Below are 16,818 nucleotides of genomic sequence, written 5' to 3' on the forward strand. Positions count from 1 at the left end.
GAAACACACACACACACACGCACACACACACACATACACATACACATACACATTCACACTCACATACAGCATAGTGCACATCTAGAATCCCAGGTACTGGGGGTAGGAGACAGGGATAAGAGGATTGTGGTCCAGGGTGGACGCAAGCAAAAATGTGAGACTCTATCTGAGAAACAACTAAAGCATAAAAGGCTTGAGTGGTAGAGAATTTGCTTACCAAACATGAGGCCCTGAGTTCAAATCTCTGTACTGCCCAAGAATGAAATAACTAAAAGCCCCACTCTTCCTGGATCCCATAGCATGAGGTTAATCCTAATGGAAAGGCACAATGCCAGCATGCACCCTGACAAACAAACCTGCTTCAACACACACACATAAGACCACAGAATCCTTCCAGCACACCTGGGTCATTCCCAGGGAATTGGCAGTATCAGAAACAAAAGATATTTCTTTCAGAATAGCCCATCCCAACAGCCTCTCATACTCTATTCCTTGGAGTGCTAAGAAATGCTTCTATCTCTCCAAGAGCTAATCAGACCTCACCTCTTCCTTTTGCTCAGCAAATCCACTATACTGCTATCTCATCTCATTTTATCTCTGCCTATTCTCAACCTACTTCAAATTAAATGCTTCATTTTAGCCAGAGAAGAGAAAGCAAGCTGAAATAGAGTGACTAATAAAGGAAATGAAATTCAATGTAAAGTAACAATTAGGTGAGTGTGTGTTTCTCAGACCATAAGGGTACATGAGGACCTTGTTAAATGCCAATAGTGATTCAGTATGTCTGTGGTAGGGCCTGGCATTCTCTGGTGCTGCTGAAGTTGCTGGTCTATAAGACATGTTTGAGTAGCAAAGGTTTTTCTGCAGAGGTTAACATGAAGTGGATATAAAAATACTTGCTAAATTGAATTCAGTTCAAATAGTGAATTTGGGTTTATCTTGGGACTAGTCAACAAGGACAAGGTGAAGCAATTAGCTAAATGAATGATTTACAGTCCTGCTTCATGTAAAAAAAATCATCTGGGGCTGGGAAGGTGGCTCAGTGGTAGAGCGCTTGCCTTGTATGCCTGAGGCCCTCGGTTCGATTCCTCAGCACCACATAAGCAAAAAGAAAAAAAGCCGGAAGTGGCACTGTGGCTCAAGTGGTAGGGTACTAGCCTTAAGCTGAAGAGACAGTGCCCAGGCCCAGAGTTCAGGCCCCACGACTGGACCCCCCCCCAAAAAAAAACAAGCATCCAGTAAATCTTTATAAAATTGTAAAGTTTGAGCCCCTTCCTTCAGCGATGCTGACTTAATCTGTCTGGAGCAGCGCTTGAAATGATCCTAGCATATAGCCAGATTAGAGAACCAGCAGTCTCAACAAAACTGTGTCATTGTTTGCTAAATGCAAGGCATTGGAAAATGGGGGAGGTACTGGCAGTTCAGTATCATTTCTTTTTCTCAAAGTATTTTTCTAGCAAGGCTGCTGGTAGCTCACGCCTGTAATCCTAACTACTCATGAGGCTGAGATTCGAGGATCATGGTTCCAGGCCAGCCTGAGCAGGAAAGTCTATGAGACTCATATCTCCAATTAATCACAGGAAAAGCTGGAAGTGTATCTGTGACTAAACTTGTAGAGCACTAGTCTTGAGCAAAAAAGGCTCAGGGACAGAGCACAGGCCCAGAGTTCAAGCCTCAGGACCTGCAAAAAATTAATAATAAATAAAAAATCTAATTTCCCTTCTAGTATTTCTTTGTGTGACTTTGATTCCCTTTAATTATTTAGGTGGGTTTTTTGTTTGTTTTTGTTCCTGGGGCTTGAACTCAGAGCCTGGGCACTGTCCCTGAGCTTTTGCACTCCAAGTCTAGTGCTCTACCACTTTGAGCCACAGCTCTACTTCCAGTTTTCTGGTGATTAATTGGAAATAAGAGTCTCACAAGTTTTCCTGCCAGGGCTGACTTTGAACCACAATCCTCAGAACTCAGCCTCCTGAGTAGCTAGGATTATACGTGTGAACCACCATTGCCTGGCTCAGTTGTCTTTTAACTTAGAGAGAAGAAAAGTATTACAAACTGTCTTTAAAATTATCTTTTATTTTTTCTTTAAATGGATTGAGTTACTTTTTCATGTTCTTTAGCCTTTGGGACTTCCTTTGGGATGTCTTTAGAGTGTGTCTCAGAAACATAAATAAAGATAAAGCAGAATAAAATAAGATTCATTTCTTCCCACACTTCTGACTATTCTGTTTTTGTCTGCTGGTCGAAAGACAGAATTTGGGGGAGAAATGGAAGGACTTTCTATGTGTTGGGATCTATAAACACACATTCATGCATATATGTCAAAAGAGGCCCAGGAGGTCAGACACTCAGGATGTTATCCATCTCTTCTTGTTGCAATCTGTTTCCCGAGTCCTGAGGTTTTAATTTTTGTTTGTTTCCCGTTGTTAACCATGCCTGGGTGTGATTCATTACATCTTCGTTCGGAAGCATCCTCATCCACAGGGCCAACAGCCTGAGCGCGTCTCAGGGTGGCGGCTCCTCTAAGGAAGCTTTTTCCCGGTGGACCAAGGCTGTCGTTTAGTTCAGTAGTTCAAAATTCCCTGCAGGTGACGCGGTCACAGAACGTGGGATCCGAAATCAGCGCCCGCTTAGGGGCCACCCACCTCTGCTGCCGGAGGAGGCGGATCCAGCCGGGGGCGGGGCCCGCGCGCCCACCAAGGATCGCGGGGTGCGCATGCGCGGAGAGTGGGCGGGGCTTGGGCGGGGCCGCGCGCGGCTTCTAGAGCGACGGCGGCTGTGGTGGTGGCTGAGTTCAGGCTGCGCACGGGCAGTGGGTTCGCGGCCGGAGCCTGCGCCGCGGGCCGGGGCTGGAGGACCAGCCCCTGAGTTCCCTCCAGACTTCCCCACCACGCAGTGACGCTGTTGCGGCTAGGCCCGAGCGCATCGCCCGGAGCGACGCAGGACAGCCGGGCGACGGGTGCCACGGGCCAGGGCGCGCCAGGTAAGTGGGCCGGGTCGGTCCGGGCCGGGCCTGAGCCGCGCGGCGGCGGCTGGAAGCCCGCAGCCAGGACGGACCTGGGTGCGGGGAGCGCATCTCGGTTCCCTGCTGGGCCGGACCGGGACGGCGCCTGTGGTTGTCATGGAAATGCACAGCCTAGCAGTTCGCTGACGGTGGCGTCTGTGGAGAACAGTCGGAGCCGGGCCGACCGGTACCCACAGAAGGACGGGTCGCCCGGGGCTGGCGGGAGTTGCAGGATGCTGGGCGCAGGGCCCGGTGCCTGGGTCGCTGCGCCTGCCTGGGTCGCTGCGCCTGCCTGGTGCGTCTCCGGGGTTGGATCCAGGGACTCCAGACCCTGAAGGCCTCGCTCTGTTTTGAGTGTCAACAGAATCATGTAAAAATAAACGTGCGACTTGGCTTAGGAACTGGGTTTCCATCTTCTAACTCTCCTTCCTTTTCTTCCCGTCCATAAGCCCCGATATAGCGTTTCTTGAATTTTAGCTTTTTATGTTTCTATTTCTCTTTGGTTTTGCCAGTCAGTTAATTGAGGCCTGAGAGATTTGCTGGGATCTGTGTTTGTCTTTTGAAAGCCAGTCGTGAAATGTGTAGGCCATAGAAGACTGAAACACTCAAAATGTCAGACGTAAATTTATAATCTTTGTAGGAGAGGGAGAGCAGTGTTGATGGGCTCCACTTCCCTACCCCCCTTGTAGCCTGCCCTCTGACATTACATAATGATGGGTTCCTCCTGCCCAGAGTTGACAGGTCATGCAAATATTCCTCTGGGTACCAAAAAAGTGTAGGCAGTTATAAAACCTATCATCTAGTCTTTTGCTTTGCCTCTGAATGGGTTTTGTATTGAGAGATTGCTAAAAGGTAGAATGTGATTTGTCACCTGCCCATTAGGGTATCGGAACCAAAGAGGGGGAAGGGGGCATTGGCGCTGGATGTTGGTGTGTTCCAGTGGAATTTTGGCTGGTTCCTCTGTGTTTACAGTGGATTGTGTGGAATATGGGGACACTCCTGGGGCTAGGTAAAGGGACAGAGCAGCCTGACCTGAGTGTGAATTCTGGCTTGTATCACATGCAAACTCTGGTAATGCGCCCCTACCCCTTGTTTTTTTGTTTTTTGTTTTTGTTGGTTGTGGGGCTTGAACTCAGGGTCTGGGTGCTGTCCCTGAGCTCTTTCTCTTTCACTCAAGGCTAGTGCTCTACCACTTAGCCATAGCACCACTTCCAGTTTTTCTGGTTGTTAGTTGGAGATAAGAATCTCACAGACATTCCTGCCTGGGCTGTCTTTAAACTGCAATCCTCAGATCTCAGCCTCCTGAGTAGCTAGGATTATCGTGGGAGCTACCGATGCCCAGCTAATGTTCTCATTTTTAAAAGATGAAACAGATCCTCCTTTGCTGAGTTTGTTTTGAAATCTAGCTGGCTTCAGTATCGATACACAGTCTAAGATGTAGATTATCCTAGAATTAAACCTAATTTTTCCTTTTTCTTTTTTTTTGGGGGGGGTCTGGTTGTGGGGCCTGAATTCTGGGCCTGGGCGCTGTCCCTTAGTCTTCAGCTCAAGGCTAGCACTCTGCCACTTGAGCCACAGCGCCACTTCCGGCTTTTTTTTTTTTTTTTTTTGCTTATGTGGTGCTGAGGAATTGAACCCAGGGCCTCATGCATGCAAGGCAAGTGCTCTACCTCTGAGCCACCTTCCCAGCCCTAAGCCTAATTTTTCTATGATTGAAAACAATCTTTAATAGAGATTTTATCTTTTGATTTAGGCTAGAGCCTTTGTTTTGGGCATTCTTTGGTCTCTTTAGCTGGTATCCATGTAGGGAGTCAATGTGGTGGTTCTACTGGAATGTCAGTGACTGGAGACCATGATAACTTTCCAGTAGTGGCATTGCATGTGAACAGAGCTGCTCTGGGCCTTGATCCCTGTAGTGTCTTGCAAACACTCTAGCAACAAGCTAAAGTCACTGGCAGGGTCTGGCTCAAAGGCAGGTATTAAAGACCTGGATGCTGGATAAATTCAAAGAGAAAGGAGGCCTGCATTTGTGCTGAGCTTTCTGATAGAATTAGCTGTACTTACCCAGCTATGGTATCTTTTCAACTTGTTTTTCATTTGTCATCTTCCATCTCAAATTATTCATTTACTTAGCTAAGCCTTTCCTATGCAGACTTATACTCAGGACAGACCTTAGCTTATTCTATTGTTGTGGAAACTAGATCTTTTGTAATATTACTGTTAAAATAAATATTAGTACTTTTAAAAAGGTCACCTTAAGGAAATGATGAAATGAAGTAATGTATATATATATATGTATATACATATATACATACATACATATATATATATATATATATATATATATATGCGCGCTTTTGCTAAGTGGTAGAACAGCAGCAGAGAGATGGTATGTATGATAGAGAACTACTGGTCCAACAAGTCTCTTTAGCTGGCTGCCTATCTGGAGCATTTATAGTCAGCATCCCTGGGAATTCACCATAGAAATGGGTTGGGAAAACACTGGGATCACCTAACCCTGTCACCACCTAGTGGTAGAACATCTCAATCATTTCAGTAAGCCCTGTGCTGGTGATTCAAGCCTGTAATCCTAGCTACTCAGGAGGTGGAGATATAAGGACTGTGGTTCAAAGCCAACCCAGGCAGGAGAGTCTGTGAGATTCTTATCTCCTATTAACCACTAAAAAAAAACTGGAACTGGAACTGTGGCTCATGTGGTAGTGTGCTAGCCTTGAGCAAAAACAGCTCAGGAACAGTGTTAGGTCCTAAATTCAAGCCACAGGACTGGCAATAAATAAATAATCCAGCAGATTAGAGCAGGAACTTCCAACTAAGACTGTTTTATCCTATTTGTGCTTCTTAATTAAGAACTCCTCCTTGTTAACATATATTCCAGAAAAGTTCCCAAAGCATCATCAACTGTTTATAGTATCAGAAGGCTTTGAAAAAATAGCACAAGTCTGCAGTGAAGAAGGCTTGATTATATCACTGGTTCTTTGTAGAACTTAATTCATGTGTTGGTGAGGGATACAGAATGAAGGTCTGACTTGAGTGCCAGCTGTGGATGAGAAAGCTGAGTAAGAGCCCAAGGCCTTGAGTTCGAGCCTGGTATTTCCACAAAAATAAAGTGAAGCCGGGTGCCAGTGGCTCATGCCTATAATCCTAGTTACTCAGACAGCTAATATTTGAGGATTGAGGTTCAAAGCTAGCAGGAAAGTTTATGAGACTCTTCTCTCTAATTAACCACCTAAAAAGCTGAAGTGGAGCTGTGGTTCAGTGATAGAGTGCTAGCCTTGAGCAAAAAAGCTCAAGGACAGTGCTCAGGCCCTGAATTCAAGCTCCATGACTTATAAAAAAAAATAAAATTATAGCTTCCTTTTCCCCTCCACCCCCGATTGTGTGGCAGCAGAAGTTCCGTGAGCAGAGCCTACTTTGGGGCGAACATATCAACCAGGCTTGTTGTATTTTGCCTGCCTGTCTCTCTGTTTGTAAGGACAGTTTTATCATCCTCAGGAATTTACCTATATTTCTAAGCATATGCATACTTAGCTCTCCTACTTTTTATTTTTATTTTTGTATTTTGATTTCAGATCATTAAAAAGTTGGCAAGAATAAGCTGGGCACTGCCTGTAATATTAGCTACTCAGGAGGCTGAGATCTGAGGATGATGGTTTGAAGCCAGCCTGGGAAGGCCTGTGAGACTCTTATATCCAATTAACCACCAAAAATCCAGAAATGGAACTGTGACTCAAGTTTTAGAGAGCTAGTCTTGAGCACAAAAGCTCAGGGACAGTACCCAGGGCCTGAGTTCAAACCCTAGGACTGGGACCAAAAAAAAAAAAAAAGGTCAAGGATAGTGTAAGGAATTCACAGATACCCTTTATCTAGATTTTTATAATATTAACATTTTCTTATATTTCTTTTATTCTTCTCTTCAATATTTAGTGACAGTTTGCAGCCTCTGTGCCCTTATAGCACCAAATATTTGTTGTATGTTTCCTAAAAACAAAGATACTCTCTTATATCACAAGACAGGAAAATTAACGTTAAGAAAATGCTATTTTTTAATGTAAGGTCCTTTTCAGATCTTGCCAGTTGCTCCAATAAGGTTCTTTTTAGCAAAAGAAAATTCTTAGCTCATTTATGGCAAAAGAAAACCCCTAACTCTTTTGTGGTACTATGTTGTACCATCTCTTGTCTTCTTTAGTCTGGAACAGTTCCTGAATCTTTCTTTGTTTTCATGACACTGACATTCAAGACTACTGCCTTGTTTTTAGATAATGTCTTTCAGTTTGGATTTCTTGTGGTTTCCTGGTGATTAGATTCAGGTTATGTATGGTAGTAATACTGCTGATGCTGCAGTTTTGCTAGTTTTTTTTTTTTTTAATCGAAGGACACATGCCAAGCTTTATCCATCCCCTTCACTTGGCTTGTTAACTTTCATTACTTGATTAGGATGGTATTCACATCCTTGAAAAGTTATTTTCCCTTCATGATTGATATGTATCTCCTAGAGGAAGAATTTGAGACTATGTTAATACACTGCTGTTCCTCATTCTCTCACCCACTAGTTTTATAATCCATTGATGTTTGATTCTTATCTGAATCATTATAAGAATTGACAGATGGTAATTGACTAAGTCCTCATTTCCTTCTACATTTATTAGTTGGAATAATACTGAAAAGAACTTTTCTTTCTACCATATTTATTTACTTTTTGATTTACAACTCTGGATTCATGAATTTTTGCTTTACTCAACAGATCATAGTTTATTACACTCACTGTGCATTGTGTTGCTCAAATTGCTCCAGATTTGGCCAGTGGGAGCCCCTGCAGCTGGCTGTTAGTTTCTTTTGACTTGTCCCTCTCGTTCTTTGAGAATTTCTTCTCTTTCTAGCACAAAATCTAGTCTTGGCTTGTATTTTCCTTGCCCTAACCCTGGAATCAGCTATGGTTAGGGCTCATTTTCTACAGTCCTGGTTCGTTTTGGTGGGGACTAGTGTTAGAAACCAAGATGTGGGCAGTAGGTATGCTGATTGCTACTTAAATGTCATTGCTTTCACTGTGTGTGTGTGTGTGTGTGTGTGTGTGTGTGTGTGTGTGTGTGTGTGCGTGTGTGCATGCGCATGCGCACGCACGTGCATGCACGCTAGGATCAAGCTCAGGGTTTCACACGTGCTAAGGAAGTATTCTGCCACCAAGCTATATCCCCATCCATTACATCATTGCTTCTAGACCTATTTTAAGTACTCCCATTGTAAACCGAAGTATAGCCATGTTGTACAATAATTTCTGTACTTTTAAAAAATTGATGCTATGTTCTGGAAGTTTTTCTGGACTGATAGGCATTTTGTGTGTTTGGGTCTACACTCTAAATTGTGGGCATACGACAATTTATTTAACCATCTGTTGATGAGCATTGAGATTGTTTCACATTTATTGATCTAAAAATGGCTTGGAATCTATGAACCACATCATTGTTAACACTCATTTCAGTTTTTAGATCTCTAGAAGGATTTCTGGGGCAAGGAGCAATTTTAAACTGATGACTTTACCAAATTGTCTACTAGGACGCTTTTTCAGTTTATACCCCTTCCATTAGTTGACAAAATTGTCCACTTCCCTCTGACTTGGCCTGCACTGAACAGAATATGTCTTGTTAATGTGGTCAGTCTAATGGGCAGAGAAGGCATTATTGTTTTAATTACATTTTCCAAATTGCCAAAAGTATTGAAAACCTTTCCTTGCTAATTTATATTCTAGCTTCTGGGAGTTACCTGTTCATATCCTTTGCCTGTTCTTGATCTTCCTAGAGAAGTTATTTTGACTTTGGGCTTGATTCTTGGCAGCCTGGAGGCTCTTTAAGTATTTATTTTTTTAATCCTAAAGGAGCAGGAACCTAACCTTTTCTGAGTACCCACTACATTCCAGACCTGGGTAAGGTCTTTCAGGTATCTCCTGAGTGGTCTTAAGCTGTGGCATGGAAGAAGCATGAGGGTTCACACTGGCTTCAAACTCAGGTCTGTCATGATCTAGGGTCATTTCTATTGAGTAAGTGAACTTCCTTCACAGGATTTAAAAATAAGGGCTTTATGTATCAGTGTAAGGATGAGAAATACTTAGATTCTCCAGTGTGAATAATTTTTATTTTCATTATTTTTTACTTTATAAATCAGCAAATTATTTATTCAGTCATGTATTGAGCATATACATCTTTGAAAAGCATCAGTTTTATTCCTAGATCTGTCATCACTCTGGAGCTGTGCTTCCTGAGACCTCAAATAGCCTTACAAAACTTTAGGCAAGTAGCTTAATCTTTCCATGCCATTTCTCCATCTGTAAAACTCTGCTGATGGTGGCAGCAATCACAGAGGTTTGTTGGAGTATGGGATAGATTCATACTCTTCAAGTGCTTGGAGCAGCCTCTGGTGCTTAGTAACCACAGGAACCTGAGCTTTTATGATGAGTCAACCATGTGCTTAGAGCAAGCACATGGCCTAGTCCCAAAACTTGAGACTAGATCAGCCTTTTCTCTGCAAGGCTAATCTCTAACCAACCCTTTCTTGGATTTGGGAAGCAAGGGTCTGGCTTCTTTGTGCTCTTCTCCTCTTTCTTCTTTTGCCTACATCTTCCTTGTGTTCTGTGATGGTCATCAGGTCGGTGTCTACCAGCCAGCCTAATGGTTTCCTGGTGTTTGCCTATAACCCTGACCTGGACCAGGCAAACACATCTGTATGACAGGGTACTTCATTGGCTCAGCTGTCACTTCCTAATAAAAATAAGGTATCCATTTGCTGGAATCAAGTCAGGAAGACTAAGAATGTTCTCTGACCTCTAGGAGGAGGGATGGGGACTCTGCAGGAGTAAATCATTTACTTTTCCCAGCTCCTTTCCTTCCCAGAGCCCTATCTCACACACTTGACAATTCTCCAGTCCTCAGGTTCCTGAAGCATCCTTCTTGTTGTATTTTCCTAGGTAGAATTCTCAGGTCTACTACTCAGTATCTTCTTCCCCTTCCTGCACCCCACCTTGAAGCAAAGCCTTCATGCTGCTGGTACCAGCTGCTGTTATATAGGAGCTGTCTGATCAGATTTTTCACTCTAGATGTAGACTGCTTTTTTTTCTCCCTCTAACATGTGCATTTTAAAGGGTATACATTTGTTAACCCATTAACCTGGATTTTTAAGAAAGATGACCTAGTATAAATTCTAGAACTGTGGAGGAAGCATATTTAGGCACCTAGTGTTTCTGGGGAACAAGATCCAATTAGGAATTAGGGACCCCCCAATTCAAGGAACCCTTGGACTAGTGTGTGTGCCATTAGGATGCTTTTGACTGTAGATGAGACAGTGGCATTACTTCATCAGCTGCTTAGCATTTTCATCAAGGACCTACCTAGATTCTTCTCTCCTCTCCTTTCTGCAGCCATCATTGCTGATTTTCTGTAGGCTCAGTCACCTTATGGCTTTTAGCTGGTCATTAAGTCATTGGGAACGTGGTGCTTCCTTGCTTCTCTTCAGTAAGAGCAGGAAAGGAGACATGCCAGCTGGGTCTCCTTCTGCGATGTATACCAGTCCTTCCTTCCCTCTGTGGAAGCTGAGGGCCACATACCTTTCCTGGTCCACTAACAGAGGGCTGTGAGAATGCTGTGTGCCGATTGGTTTAGGCTAGTGCTTCACACAGTGTTGTCTTCAGACCAGCATCCTCTTTAACACCTGAGAACTTCAGTTAAAAATGCATTGTTTTGGGTCCCATCTAGCTTGCTGAATCAGATACCCTGGTTTGGCCCCAGAATTGTGCTAAACTGGCCTCTGGAGATGTTGATGGAAGGCCAGGTGGGAGAACTCCTTATTTCATTCTAGTTGGATGAGGTTGTCTTTTCCTGAAGCCTAGGGAGGGTAGGTCTCAGATAGAAAGAAGGGAGACTAGATATAGGATGGTCAGCCTACAGTGTGAACTGAACAACCTGGCAAGTGTTTAAGGACCTGTGGGAGCTTTTCTCTTTTTCCCCATGACCCAGCTCATCTGCCCAATGAGTTTTCCTGGTCCTGTACATACAGCCCTCTAGCTCCTCTGAGTATGACTGTCTCATTCCCTTCCTGTAGGACTCAGTATTAAGGGAAGCAGCCCAAGGTTGTTTCTGGTCTAGCATGCTTGATGTCTTTCAGGTTTGGAAGATCTAAAGATGGCTAGCTCTTCTAACTTGAGTTCCCATGACACTCCTCAAGGCCCTTCTGGTGTGTAGGGTGTGTGTGCTCTGCTATTCCTCAGTAGTATGGTTGTCAAAGACTTGAGAAATATTTGATAAATTGTCCTGGAGACAGCTCAAGTGATTGTTTTCTGTGGTGGTTGGTGGCACTCTCTGGCTTTGCCTTGCTCTGACTTGCTCTGCTTCAACCTTTTCACAAGGACAGCTCCCGCATTGTGTTTGATACGGCAACAGCTACCATTGTGGTGATGTGAGGAGATCAGAATGGACCAGTGCTCCAAATTCTCCCCAAAAGTAGTGAATTGAGTTTCTAGTTTTTCCTTTACTTGGACAACTTTAAAGCCTCATAGAAGCTGGATGCTGGTGGCTCTCACCTGTAATCCTTGCTACTCAGGAGGCTGAGATCTGAGAATCATGGTTCGAAGGTAGCTCAGGCAGGAAAGTCCATGAGAATCTTATCTCCAGTTAATAACCTAAGAGCCAGATGTGGAATTGTGTCTCAAGTGTTAGAGTACCAGCCTTGAGCAGAAAAGCTCAGACAGTGCCTAGTCCCTGAATTCAAGCTTCAGTATTGGCAGGTGCAAGTGTGCAAGTGTGCATGTGCGTGCACATGCACACATACACATACTTCATGGCAGTAGCTTACGTACTGTTCAGGCACAGCCTTGCACAGAGTTCTAACCCTATTAGCACTAATTATGAGCAGGGAGGAGCACTGGGGAGGAGACAGAATGAGGAGGGTGCATAGCCAGGTTACAGATGGCAGTGGTCATTTTAAAGTTCTTTTTGGGAAATAATAAATATCCTAGTATGTTTCTTTCAGGAGATGTAAGCAGTTTTTGGTAAATTTTTAGTTACTTGTGTGCATTGTTATCTTGAATACTGGAATGGGGTGTATGTGTTTTTTGGTAAAGTAGTATCAAACCACTCCTAGGGTTGAGTGCAGGAGATCCTAACCTATTGTGAGGAGGGGGCTACACTGGATATTTTTTTTAACTCCCAGGTATGGAAATTTCATCAGAACTGCAGAGCTGAGATGAGAGGGACCTTTAGTGGTATGGGCTGGTGGAGCTGGTCTTGTGGGGATAGCAGTCAGGAAGTTCTGAACCTCTGATCTTGCTCTGGTTTGTTGTCTCTTGGTCTTTTGCCACCTAAGCCAGAACCTCCTGATGACGTTGGGAGTCCTCAGTATGGTTACTTTGAGTGACAGTGACAGTGGCCAAGAGTGTATTGATTACCAGAAGTTTCAAGTGTCCTCTGCGTATTGCTAGCCTTTGTTTCACCTAATGGATCTGGGTATCTTCTTAACAGGGAAAGATGGAGAGATTCTCTTCATTTGAGTCTCGCCCCAATGAAACCAGGACTACCAGTGATTCCTTCTGGGTTCCTTTGCCTCAGCAATGACAGGACAGCTTCTAGGTCACCTTGGCTGCCTTAGGGTAGATGCATTTTTGATGCAGGGGTCAGTATGGGTCAAATAAAAACGATATGTTTGTCATACCCCTCTGTTGTGAGGAAAGGGGAAAAATGGATTATGGGTAGAAAAAGGTCAGGATATGAACCTCAGTCAACAGAGTGGGGGAAGGGGGAAGGGATTAATATGAGTGAGGGAAATCTGTGATCTTCAGGACATTTCTAGACCAGTGCAGCTGGAGGTGTTATAGTCACTTGTTCAATTTTACAGCCTTTGTAACTCTTTCCCTCACCTTTGCCCCTATTTTAATATGTGCTCAATGGGCCAGAGTACATCTTAGCTCTGGCTCCTGCCCAGGGCACCTGTACGGGGGAAATAACATGTTTCAGAGGAGGATGGTGCTAAGAAGAGAAGAACAGCAGAGGTCTGGGAGAAGGATATATGTAAGGTGAGGTGGGGGAAGCAAGTAGGTAGAACCTGAATGCCACCAGCTTTCAATCAGGCACTCACAGATCCAGCTGTCTTCTATTGTCAGTGAGTGTGTGTGTGTGTGTGCACGCTTGCTTGTGCCAAACCTGGGGCTTGAACTTAGGGCCTGCGTGCTATCCCTGAGTTTTTCTGCTCAAGGCTGGTGCTCTGCCACTTGAGCCATAGTTCTACTTTTGGCTTTTTTTTTTTTTTTGGTGCTTAATTGGAAATAAGAGTCTTGTGGACTTCCCTGCCCTGGCTGGCTTCCAACCATGATCTTCAGATCTCAGCCTCCTGAGTAGTTAGGGTTACAAGGGTGAGCCACAGGCACCCAGCCAGCACTTAAAAAAAGTTAAGCATATAAATCTGTGATTGTATGTGGTAAAATGCTGAATATTTTCACGGTTCTTAGTTATTGCTTTGATTGCGTTCTCCATATACAACTCAAATGAAATGATCACATCACATAATTGGGTGGTAATAAATAGTGATAGGATGATGATAAAACCTAATGAGGATGAGATTAAGTGCCAAGAAATGTCAATGTATCCTGAGTCTTTCCCTGATTTGGAAAAGGAAATGGAAGTGGGAGAGTGGATTTTAGTCTTGGGGGAAACACCCTCTGGTAGATAATGCCCATCTCAGGTTAGAGGGAAGAACTAACGGTCTCATTTAGGTTTACTTCCAGTGTGCCAATAACTTGGTCCAGTCATGCCTGAATCTTACCCTCTTCCCTCCTGTTCATGTTGAGAAAGGATTCTTTCATTTCTGTCCTACACAGCATCCTTTCCAATGGCAGAATGGAGGTTTGATAGTGCCTGAGGGCTGCATGGATGGAGTGTTGGGTGTTTTTGATCTGTTAGCATTGGGCTAACACACAACAGTGCCTATTTAGGGAAGTCCTGCTTCCCTGCTTTGTTGCCTTGGAAATCCTGCCTCTTCTCCTTTCACTTCTCTCATCTGCAGTGATTCAGCAGTAGATTTCTAGAGTAGCAGAAACTCCTGTGAGTCAGAGGCCCTGAAGTGCCCAGGGGTGTTAATGGAGAGGGGAGTTGCATGGGTATTGCAGATCATGCTCTTCTTGGCCTACATAGGGCATGCAGACCCTTTCCCCAGATCCCCAGCTTGCTCTCTGTCCTCACATCCCTCTTTCTGAGATCTTGGTGGACACTTCCCAGTACATTGCAGGATTTATGATACAATCCAAAGCCTTGTCCTTTTCCTATGAACAGATGGATACCACTGTACTCCAGCATGCTTCCCCCACTAATAATTTATACACACTGGTTCAAGTCTGGATGGTGTTTCCTTCCTGGTGGCTGGATATCATTTCCTGTCTTCTTCACTTACCTTTTCTATGATTTGTTTTTCTCCTAATTTTAGCCCATTTTAGTTCTCTTTTTATTTTTGGCAGTGCTGGAATTTGAACTTCAGGCCTTGTGCTTGCTAGGCAGGTGCTCTACCACTTGAGCCACATCTCCAACCCTTTTTGCTTTAGTTGTTTTCAGATAGCTTCTCATGTTTTCTGCCTGGGTCAGCCTTAAACTATGATTCTCCTACCAATGTATGCCACAATGCCTGGTTAGTTCTTCCCCCCAAAAAATGTTTAAAATATTTTTATTATCTTTAAGTAGTTGTACACAGGAGTTATCATTCAACAAAGCAGTTTATGAGAGTTGAGTATCTTGCTCAATGTCACCCCTTTCAACATTTTCACCCATCCCTTCAATCCCATTCACTTTTCTTATTTTTGTAGGATAAACATTGAATTTTGAGTGCATCCTCCCCCTTCTTCTCTTCATTTGTCTCTGTTTCGTCTTTGAGATAGTTTTATTACTTGTTTTGCCTGGGCTAATTTCACCCTGCTGTCCTTCTATTTCTACCTCCCAAATATCTGGAATTACTGATGTGAGATACTGAGCCTAACTAATTGGCACGTAAATAATTGTACATATTTATAGTGTACAGCATTATTCTTCAGAACCTGTATACTGTGTGTAATGGTTACAGCAATGTAATTGGCTTGTCTGTTATCTTAGACATTTATCGTTTCTTATTGTTGGGAATGTTTAACGTCCTCACTACAATTCTGAAACATTCAATTGGTTGTCAACCATAGTTATCCTACTCTGCTACAGAGTAGGGTAGTTACAGAAGTTATCCTACCCAGCTGTACTCTGTATCCATATGTGTTCTCTTTCCAGCCGCTTTCCCTTTCCCAGGTTCTAGTAGCCAATATTCTAATCGCTACTGATTGAGATCAGCTTTTTAGCTCCTACTTATATGTGACAACACATGTTTTTTGTCTATCTATGCCTGACTTATTAACATAATTTCTTCTCATTTCATCTTCATTGTTGCAAATAACAAAAATCTATCAATCATCTATCTGTTTATTATTTTTGGCAATGCTAAGGATTGAACTCAGGGACTAGGCAAGCACTCTACCACTTGAGTCACATCCCGAGTCCCTTTTAATGGCTGAATAATACTCCATTGTGCCTATATACATTTTCTGTATTCATTCAACTTTCAAAAGTACCTAGGTTGAGTCCATGTCTTGGCTGTTGTGATCATTTGTAGTATTGCAGTAGGCACAATATGCAGATGCTTCTTCACAATAACTGATTACAGTTTCTTTGAATTGTATAGTCTATAGTGGGGTTGCTGGATCATATGTCAGATCTAGTTTTTTTTAGGTGACATTATACTGTTCTCCATAATGGCTGTACTAGTTTACATTTCCACAGTGTATGAAAGTGCATCCTGGCCAGCATATGTTTTTTGTTTGTGTCTGTGTTTTTGTGTCTCTGTCTCTCTGAGACAGATCCAATTATGTTGTCCTTGCTGGTCTTGTGCTCCCTTCCACCTGAGCCTCCTGAGTACTGGGTCTTACAGGCAGGTTTTTATCTTTGATAATAACCATTCTAATTGGGGTGAAATTCTTCTCACTGTGGTTTTGATTTGCATTTTCCTGATCAGTGATGCTGAGCATTTTTATATATGCTTGTTGGCCACGTATACATCCTGTTTCAAGAAATATCTATTGAGTTTTTTTTTCTGTTGAGTTATTTGTGTTCCTTCTGAATGTTAATTCCTTGTTCAACTAGTTTTCAGGCATTTTCTCCAATTCTGTAGGTTGTTTCTCTACTTTGTTGGTTGTTTCCTCTGCTCTACTGAATCTCTTTTTAGTTTGATGGAATCTCATTTGTCAATTTTCTTCTTGTTGCCTGTGCTTTTGGGGTCATAACCAAAAACTTTTGCAAAGACTGATGTCCTTCCTGAATCATTTCCCAATGAATTTCTTTGTAACTTTATAGTTTCAGGTCTTACATTTAGGTCCATTTTGAAGTAATCATTTTTAATACAGCAAGAGATAGGAGTCTAGTTTCTTTCCTTTGAATACAAATAACCAGTTTCCCTGGCACTTAAATTTTTTAAATTATTATAAAGGTGATGTACAGAGGGGTTACAGTTACATAAGTCAGGTGATGAGTGCATTTCTTTTTGGACATTGTCATACCTTCCCTTGCACTCTCCCAGTTTTTCCCTCCTGTCCTTACCTTTTATTGAAGGGACTTCCCACTTTCTCCAATTATGCTTTTGCTGGCTTTATAGAAAATCTGTTGATTTTCCTGACATCACATTATCTGACCTTTTCCGCTTGACTCATACATATACTAGATATTGCAAATAAGGGAAACCATGGGACCTATGTTTCTTTG

General features: G+C 43.0%; 1 protein-coding gene across 1 annotated transcript in view; it reads left to right on the forward strand.

Annotated features, from left to right (window-relative positions):
* Positions 1–2,915: 2,915 nt before the first annotated feature.
* The window catches only part of Inpp4a (inositol polyphosphate-4-phosphatase, type I, 107kDa), a 133,685-nt gene continuing 119,782 nt past the window's right edge, over positions 2,916–16,818 (forward strand). The window contains exon 1 of the mRNA XM_013019842.1: positions 2,916–2,980. The gene's annotated coding sequence lies outside the window, so the exon portion shown is untranslated. The remainder of the gene's footprint in view (positions 2,981–16,818) is intronic.

This window comes from Dipodomys ordii, unplaced genomic scaffold, assembly GCF_000151885.1.
Source record: "Dipodomys ordii isolate 6190 unplaced genomic scaffold, Dord_2.0 Scaffold47, whole genome shotgun sequence".
Classification (NCBI taxonomy): Eukaryota; Metazoa; Chordata; class Mammalia; order Rodentia; family Heteromyidae; genus Dipodomys; species Dipodomys ordii.